Source organism: Hordeum vulgare, chromosome 3H (genome assembly GCF_904849725.1).
Source record: "Hordeum vulgare subsp. vulgare chromosome 3H, MorexV3_pseudomolecules_assembly, whole genome shotgun sequence".
In the NCBI taxonomy this organism is placed as follows: Eukaryota; Viridiplantae; Streptophyta; class Magnoliopsida; order Poales; family Poaceae; genus Hordeum; species Hordeum vulgare.
The window spans coordinates 18,399,384-18,407,039 of NC_058520.1; the positions used below are offsets into that span (position 1 = coordinate 18,399,384).

Below are 7,656 nucleotides of genomic sequence, written 5' to 3' on the forward strand. Positions count from 1 at the left end.
TGGAGCATTCTTGCCAGTGCCGTCAGCGAAGATAGTCCTAGAGATGACATACCACATGTACACACGAGCATACGTCTGGATCACCTCGTCATTTGCGTCCTGAGGATAATGAGCAAAGTTGGCGGCAATCCAAGTGAAAGGAGCGCCGGCCGGGACTCTATCTTTCTTCCCTCCATCTTCTACCTCCGGCTCTGGAGGCGAGATACCAATAAGAGCCTCCATTTGTTGACGCCATCCCTCGGAATCAGTGCTCATACAAAGAGGCTTCCCCTCGATCGGAAGTGCGGTGATCATGAAAACATCTTGAAGAGTCACTTCATCTCTCCGGTCCGGAGGTGAAAACTATGTGAAGACTTCATCAAATTTCTGGAATGGGAAGTACACAGCGTAGAGGAAAAGGTACGTTGGATTCACAACCTGCGCATGCATCTGCATTCTACCATGTCAGTGGAGTGGACGGCACGCTGTATTTACCATTCTCTCTTTTCTTCTTCTTTCTGGGAGCTCCAACTCCCTTTTGTATAGTGCTGCTACAATTTCTTAAACAAAATCAATAATACTACACGCACTAGGAGAACTCTCTATTATTTTCGGTGAAAACAGAATGGCAAGTAACCTGTTACGTCCTGTTTGGATTAGCATTTCCATTCCAAATACACCTGTAAAACCCCGTCGTTTTGATTTCCGGTTAGAAATAGTTTTTCATCTGTAAGTTACACTTGTAAGAATAATACATCTGTATTTACATCGATTCCAAGCGCGGCCTTAGTGATGCCAAACATGGTATTAGTGTTTCCCTCCCATGCAGCCAAGAAGCAGAGCACTTGTATTCTAAAAGAAGCAGAGCACCCCTGAGATACTGCAAAATATGAAGACATCTCTGAATATCCACGTAGAGAAAAATGATTAACAATGGCTAGAAAGATCATCCACATCGGAATAACAGTAGGATGTAACATTAGTCGCCAAACAGCTGTTTAATTCCCCTCATCAGGAAAACATTGGTGTATAAAGTTACTATTGTCCAAGTCCAACCACTTGGGTTTAGAGTACATGCCATCTGATGAACCCGAACCACTAAAAAATATTTGCAAAACAAACCATGCCCTCCTTATGACAGAGCAAATATTCTGAAGTTTCTACCTCCGAAAGTTCTTAAGTTTTTAGGTTGAAGCAGTTTAACTTTCTTAACCGCTGAATCAGTTTGAAGACTAGTAATTTTCTGCCTCCGAAAGTTCTTAAGTTTTAGGACCTAAGTTAATGTTTGAATCAGTATATCATAGAACAGACACACAATTTAAAGGTTCTTACACACTATATCAAGCATGCGACATTACATTGCTTATATATCATAACACCGACCAGCTGAGCAGCCTTCTCCATGCCATTCCACCAACCAATGTTTATTCTGGCCATGGAATGGCAGTAGAGCACCCATTGTAATCTGTCCCTGCAATTATAGTTGTGAAACGCAGAGCGCTGCATGTCAGATTAGTAAGCAGTGATGAAGAGAAAAACTAAATAAAAGTTAAATATAATTAGAATCTACTAGCTCCCAATTCATTATCATGCAGATGCTGCATCTCAATAAGCAGTATATGGTTAGCTTTCACACAGCAGGGAATAGAGAAATAAACTACAGGAGCATAGAAATTTCTGAACGTACCATTTTGAGCTCTGCACTTCCTCCCATCCTGTCCACTTGATCGCCCTACGCAGGTTCAATGCTAACATCAGGACTCCCTGGATGCTTGTTGATTGCCTTCCTAAGCATAACCTTGAGACTATGCTCGTCCCACCGTTGAATCTCTTCCAGGCACGCCGGCAGCTCAGAAACCAGCGCCGAAAGTTCAACAAGCCTGCTAAAATTCTCCTGGTGACAGATATACACCTTGAATGTCTCTAGGCTTCCCAGATGCTCGATTCCATCAAGCACACTATCATCACCTTGCCGCTCTGCTTCTGCATAACACTCCATAGTGAGGCTCTGGACCCTGGGCATGGCCCCTGCCTCGAACATGAGGCAAGGTGCTTTATACCTGAACCAAAATTCCTTGAGATTTGGAAATGTTGCAGCTCGGATGAGTAAGCCTTGTATGGGAACATGCTCCCGAACATACAATTCAAGGTGAACCAGCATGGTCAGCCTGGCCATAACCTCCAAACCATCTCTCAGCAGTGACCGGACTTCAATTTTCAGGCTTCTGAGCTGGTTGAGTTGTGCAACCCAATCTGGGACGATGGAGAAGGTGAAGCCCTGCGCATGTAATCGATGAAGATGACTTGGTGGTGGTGTGGACCAACAAGTTAAGACATACTTCTCCAAGTAACTATATCTTGCGAGACCATGGAAGGTGATGGATTGAAGCCTGCCAAGTCTATTGAGGGAGAGGAGTAGAGAATCATAAACAGAATCATAATTAGAACCAGAATCAGGAACAAAAGGCCCTTCGAGATATAACTCTAGCTCTCTCAGATTGCTCAGAGCACCCAGCGCCTTCATGCTCTTCGCATCTCGGCGAAGTATGAAAAATCCAACCAAAGTACAAAGGGCTTTCATCCTGCCGATCGCACCAAACAGTTTGACACCTGTCGGAACAATCAGATGGCACAATGTCGACGGTAATATGCTGACATCTAGCCGGAAAAATCCTACACCACTAGCTAGCTCCAATGTCTTTAAATTTTGTAACTTATGCAATTCTCTTAACTGTTTCTCACAATGCACACCTCCAATCTTCAAATAACTCAGCTGGAAAAAGTTGCATATGGGAGATAGATCATAGTGTTGATATTCGTGTCCACCAGCATGAAGATGCAGAACTCGCAGAAGTTGAAAACTTGAGAGAGAAGGCATACATTCAGGTTCACCCCAAAAGTTCAAAGACCTAACTTGGGTGAGAGCCGTGTTACCCAACACCTGAGTGCATTCTGAATTTACTAAGTTGGAGGGATAGCCGGCGAAATTCGAAACCGCCATTCCTGTTGTGTGCACCATTACCTGTAGGTGGTTCCTTGATTACGGTGATAAAGTTTTCTTCTGTGGACTTTAGTATGATAAAGTCAAGCATTAGATCATGCACTCTACAGGACAACACATGCCCGCAATCATCGTACTCGTCTATTTGGATCATGTTTTTGTTGATGAGCTCAGTGAAGTAGCTTTCTGCAATATCCTCAGGGCCATAACCATGCTTCTCAGTAACAAAACCCTCAGAAATCCATCTCTTCACCAAATTTTCTTTTCTAATTTTAGAACCCTGCGGGAATATACCAAGGTACAATAAACATGTCTTAAGGTCCAATGATAAATCATTGTAGCCAAGAGTAAGCACATGCCTCATCCATTCAAATGCAGGATGTCCTTCCAATGGAAAACCTAAATGATTTTGCATCTTCTCCCAGGTTTCCTTTGAGCTCACCTCTTCATGACTAGCCAAATAGCTGGCAACACTGAGAATAGCTAATGGAACCCCATCACATTTCTTCAATATTTCACCAGAAACATTCTTTAGTTGCTTTGGACACGCTTCGTCAGAATAAAATACCCTTTTATAAAATAATCTCCTCGAGTCAAGATCATTAAGAGGTTTGATCCTGTAGACATGCCCATGGAAACAAGAACAACATGCCTTAGCCACATCTTCATTTCGTGTAGTTGTGATAACTCTGCTACCAAGATTATTCTCCACAAAACAAACTTTAAAAGTATTCCATGCGTTTATTGCCCAGATATCATCCAACACAATAAGGTATCTGTCAAACAACACAAGATACAATTGTTGTGTTAATCGCACAAACAATGTAGGATCCTAACATGTGGTTTCATCTCAGAAGTTTACATTATATGATCTTTATACATAACTTAATTAATTAATCATGATAACATATATACCTTTTATCTCTGAGGTAGTTCCGGAGTTCGACGATGAGTTGTCCATCTTTGAGGCTAGAAGGCATCCAGCCCCTAAATGCTTGGTATATATCTGAAAGAGTCTTGAACGTACTGGCATTTTGAGACACCGTTACAAAAGCCTTGCAATCAAATTGGCTTTTGATCTTGGTATAAACTTGGTGGGCGAGAGTTGTCTTGCCCATACCTCCAGATCCAACGACAGCCGCAACTCTAAGGCGATTTGCGCCGTCTTCTTCCCGACTGAGCAACTTGATGAGCTTCTCCCTCGGGCCGTCTATGCCTACGAGGTTGTTGGGGTCTACATAGAGTGCCTCCATTCGAGGGTCAATAGCCACCAGCCCCCCAGCCCGAGGAGAAGGGATGCAGTCAGGAGGAGGAGAAAGGGTGCGCTCATCAATCTTATACCTATGGTGGCAGCTGCTTACTTGGAGCGCCCGAGCCTTGAGTTCCTCGACGCGGCTGGCGATCTTGTGGCGCGTCTTGATCTTCCTGAGCCTGCGCCTAAGCCAGGCCTTGCCGCCATGGCCGCTGCCGTTGAGGTCATGGGTGAAGACGTCGACGCAGTCCTCCATGTCGTAGGAGAGCTCGCGCACCTTGTCACGCCAGTCCCTCTGCTGCTCGTCGAGCGCCGCCGCCCGAGAGAGCCTGACGAGGAGCGCGTTCATGCTGCCCATCTCGTTCCTCAACGAGACGATCTGCTTGTGCACGCCGCTGGACAGCTTGTACTTGCCCGCCAGCAACGCCGCCAGCTTGGGCAGCAGCGTCCTCATGGCTCCCGTCACCGCGCTCACCACCCCCCCCCCTCCATCTTCCTCTTCTCTCGATCACTGTGGAAGTAGTAGGAATGCAGGAACCGCGGAGCAGTGTGCCAACTCTGAGGTTTCAGGAGGAAGAAGCAGCTTGGTAATTGAGTAGAGTTCACGTTGCAATAATGATGCTCTCGTCTGTTTGTCTGGTCCACCAAGCGCGTGGTGCGTACGTGTGAACTGTGGACTCTACCCATGGAGTCCACTGCATTACTGCATTATGGACCCTGAACCCAGACATGAACCCAGACATGGACACTGAACCCAGTAATGCAGCATGGCCCACCCAGAACGACTCTTGGCGGCCGACTATGCCGTGTCGTCTGGGGCAGGAATTAATAGTGCAGTATAAAGCAGCGATGTGACGGGAGCGATGAGAACGTCCTCTTTTGCCTACGCGTCTTCTGAGTAGTGGACCTTCAGTCCCGGCCGGGCCAAACCAAGCCCCACGTAGAAAGCATAGGCCCGAGCCCGGCCCGGCCCGCCCGTTGGGACTAGATTTTACGCCCAAGAACAGCCCATCACTGCTAAATCCCGCCAGGCTTCGGGCCTCGGGCCGGGCCCCTTCCCTAAAACGTGAAAACACCAAGCACAGGCCCGGCCTGACATACTCTTCAGACTCAAAATTCAGGCTCAAATAAGGCCCGCGGGCAAGACCGTGCCGGGCCGAGTCGGGCTTTTTCGGGCCTGGTCGGGTCGGGCCGGTCGGGCGGGGTATCCCATGACCAGGTATAGTCCTCAGTCCTCTTTCTAAGAGCAATTTGAACCGTGCGACCCAAACAGATGCGCGCTATGTTCACTTTTTGTTCGATTGAATTGGCATTGTTCGTTTCATTTTATAAATGGGTTGGGCGTGCGCTCAACGGGATGACCCAAATCTCGCCCTCGAGACCAGTCAGCATCCATTTTTTAATCACACTCCGTTTCGGATTTGAACGTTATTTCTGTTTCATCAAATGCATTTCAATATATGTATTTTTTTTATCAATTATTCACTACGAATATAAGACCAAAGAAAACAAGAACCATAATTAGACATTTTAAAAGATGTCCAACTTTCATAACTGCTCCTACTAGTTGGATTAAGATCTTCTCTATGTTTTTGTTGTTGATCTGTGGATTCTTGAGCTTAACAACGACTTTCTTCTTTGATACTAAAAATTGGACGTTGCTTCCCATTTGGTCTCTTCTTTAGTCTCATCTATACCTTTAATTCTAGAAAAAATTGCATGAGCATCTAGCAAATTTCGTGAGATCAATAGGTCGATGTATTCTTCTTCCCAATACCAAAAATTGTATCCATCCTACACAAAATATTCAGCAAATAATAAGCTATCGAAATTGCATCGAATCATCAAAGAGAAAAAGGTCGAACGAAAATCATACCCCGTCGTTTGTGCACTTCACGAACACCCAACCGGGATGTTTCGGCGTCCAAGAAACGCGTCGGACGACGTGCAGTGGGCAGTCGTCGCACTTTATGAGCTGCAAAGGTGAGCCGACAAGCTTTTAGGTCAGCGCCGAGCCAGGGTGACGGTCGGCCGTGGCCTTGTCGGCGAACCTACAACGGGTCAGACCCGAGGGGCTAGAGGTGGTTTGATTGCCTGCATGTGGCACCGAGGGATTCGCCAAATCCCATCGACGGGATGCGCAAAATTTCGTCGTTGCCGTCGCAGATCCACCATTAGGCCTCCCGCACCGGGACGAAGGAGGCACCCCGTCGCTGGATTTGCTCCTGGAGAGCTAGGGTGGCCGGGGAAAATGGGGTCATCGGCCTAGGATTTGTGTGCTTGCAGGCGGTGGGTAGGGGAAGGGGATAAGAAGGAGAGACTGTGATGCCAACTGGCAGGCAAGGGGAAGGAGCACGCAGGCGAGGCACGTGTCTGCTTCGTGTCCGCGGCGACGGATATGACGCCCAAATTTGAGCCTAGAGTGGGTCATGGGTGGACAAAAACGGACGCGCGTCCGTTTGGATCGGCATGTTGGGCCAACTTTTCTGTCCGACGACCCAAACGTACACAGGCGAACGAAATGGATCACCCGGTTGGAGTTGCTCTAAAAGCATTTCTAACAGCAACGCCAACCGACCGACCCATTTTGTCCGCGCGTGTCTGTTTGGATCAGTACACGTACAAAACTTGACCCAACAAAATGATTTAAACGGATGCGCGTCTGTATTTTGTCTTTCCGCGACCCATTTTAGGTCCAAATTTGGATCCCATTTGTGTTGGCGCACACATGAGACAGACCCCTGGGAGGCCCGCTGTTAGAGCATAATTTCTCCATATGTGATTTTGGTAATTGATGACAATCCCTATGGACTAATGGTTGCCTTCAGTTATATTCAAAGGATTTGTCCATAGACACTTCTTGAAGTCCATCTGTTGGTTTCAAGGAGTTTATATGATGTTCAATGTGGCATTCAAGGTATTATCCAAAGAATGATCATAAAGACACAAGGTTGATCAAGACTAAGACAAAGAGTAAATCAAGTTGATCAACACACAAAGCGTAAAAGATGTACTGAGAGTGATCAACACACATAGCAAGGATGGATGTAGTTATTTTATCGTTTGTTTTCGTTCGTAGTCAGACCCTGCTCTTCTTCATGACGATTGTATGTATTGTACTGATGTGACTCTGATGTAGCTTGTGACGAGTGTAAGCCAACTCTTTATACTCATCTTTTCAGTACATGTACTTGTAACGATATCCATTCTTACGAAACGACGAGATGTGTTTCTATCCCTGTCGAGGCCCTCACGCCAAAATAAGGATTGGATCGCATCTTGGGCGTGACATCCGCTCTGCAATCGACGTGATGCACATGATGAAGAATCTTTGTGTGAACCATTTAGGCTTTTTGGGCGCGTATGAGAAGACAAAAGATACACCGGAGACAAGGGAGGACCAGCAACGTATGCATGAAAAAGA

The 7,656-nt window shown here is 46.3% G+C and overlaps 1 pseudogene across 1 annotated transcript; it reads right to left on the bottom strand.

Moving 5' to 3' along the window:
- Positions 1–660: 660 nt before the first annotated feature.
- On the bottom strand, positions 661–4,888 carry LOC123442605 (annotated as a pseudogene). The gene is made up of 3 exons (XR_006630492.1): positions 3,896–4,888; positions 1,667–3,756; positions 661–1,450 (listed from the first exon to the last, which is right to left on the bottom strand). The product of XR_006630492.1 is annotated as a disease resistance protein RGA5-like (transcript).
- Between the last annotated feature and the right edge of the window lie 2,768 nt (positions 4,889–7,656).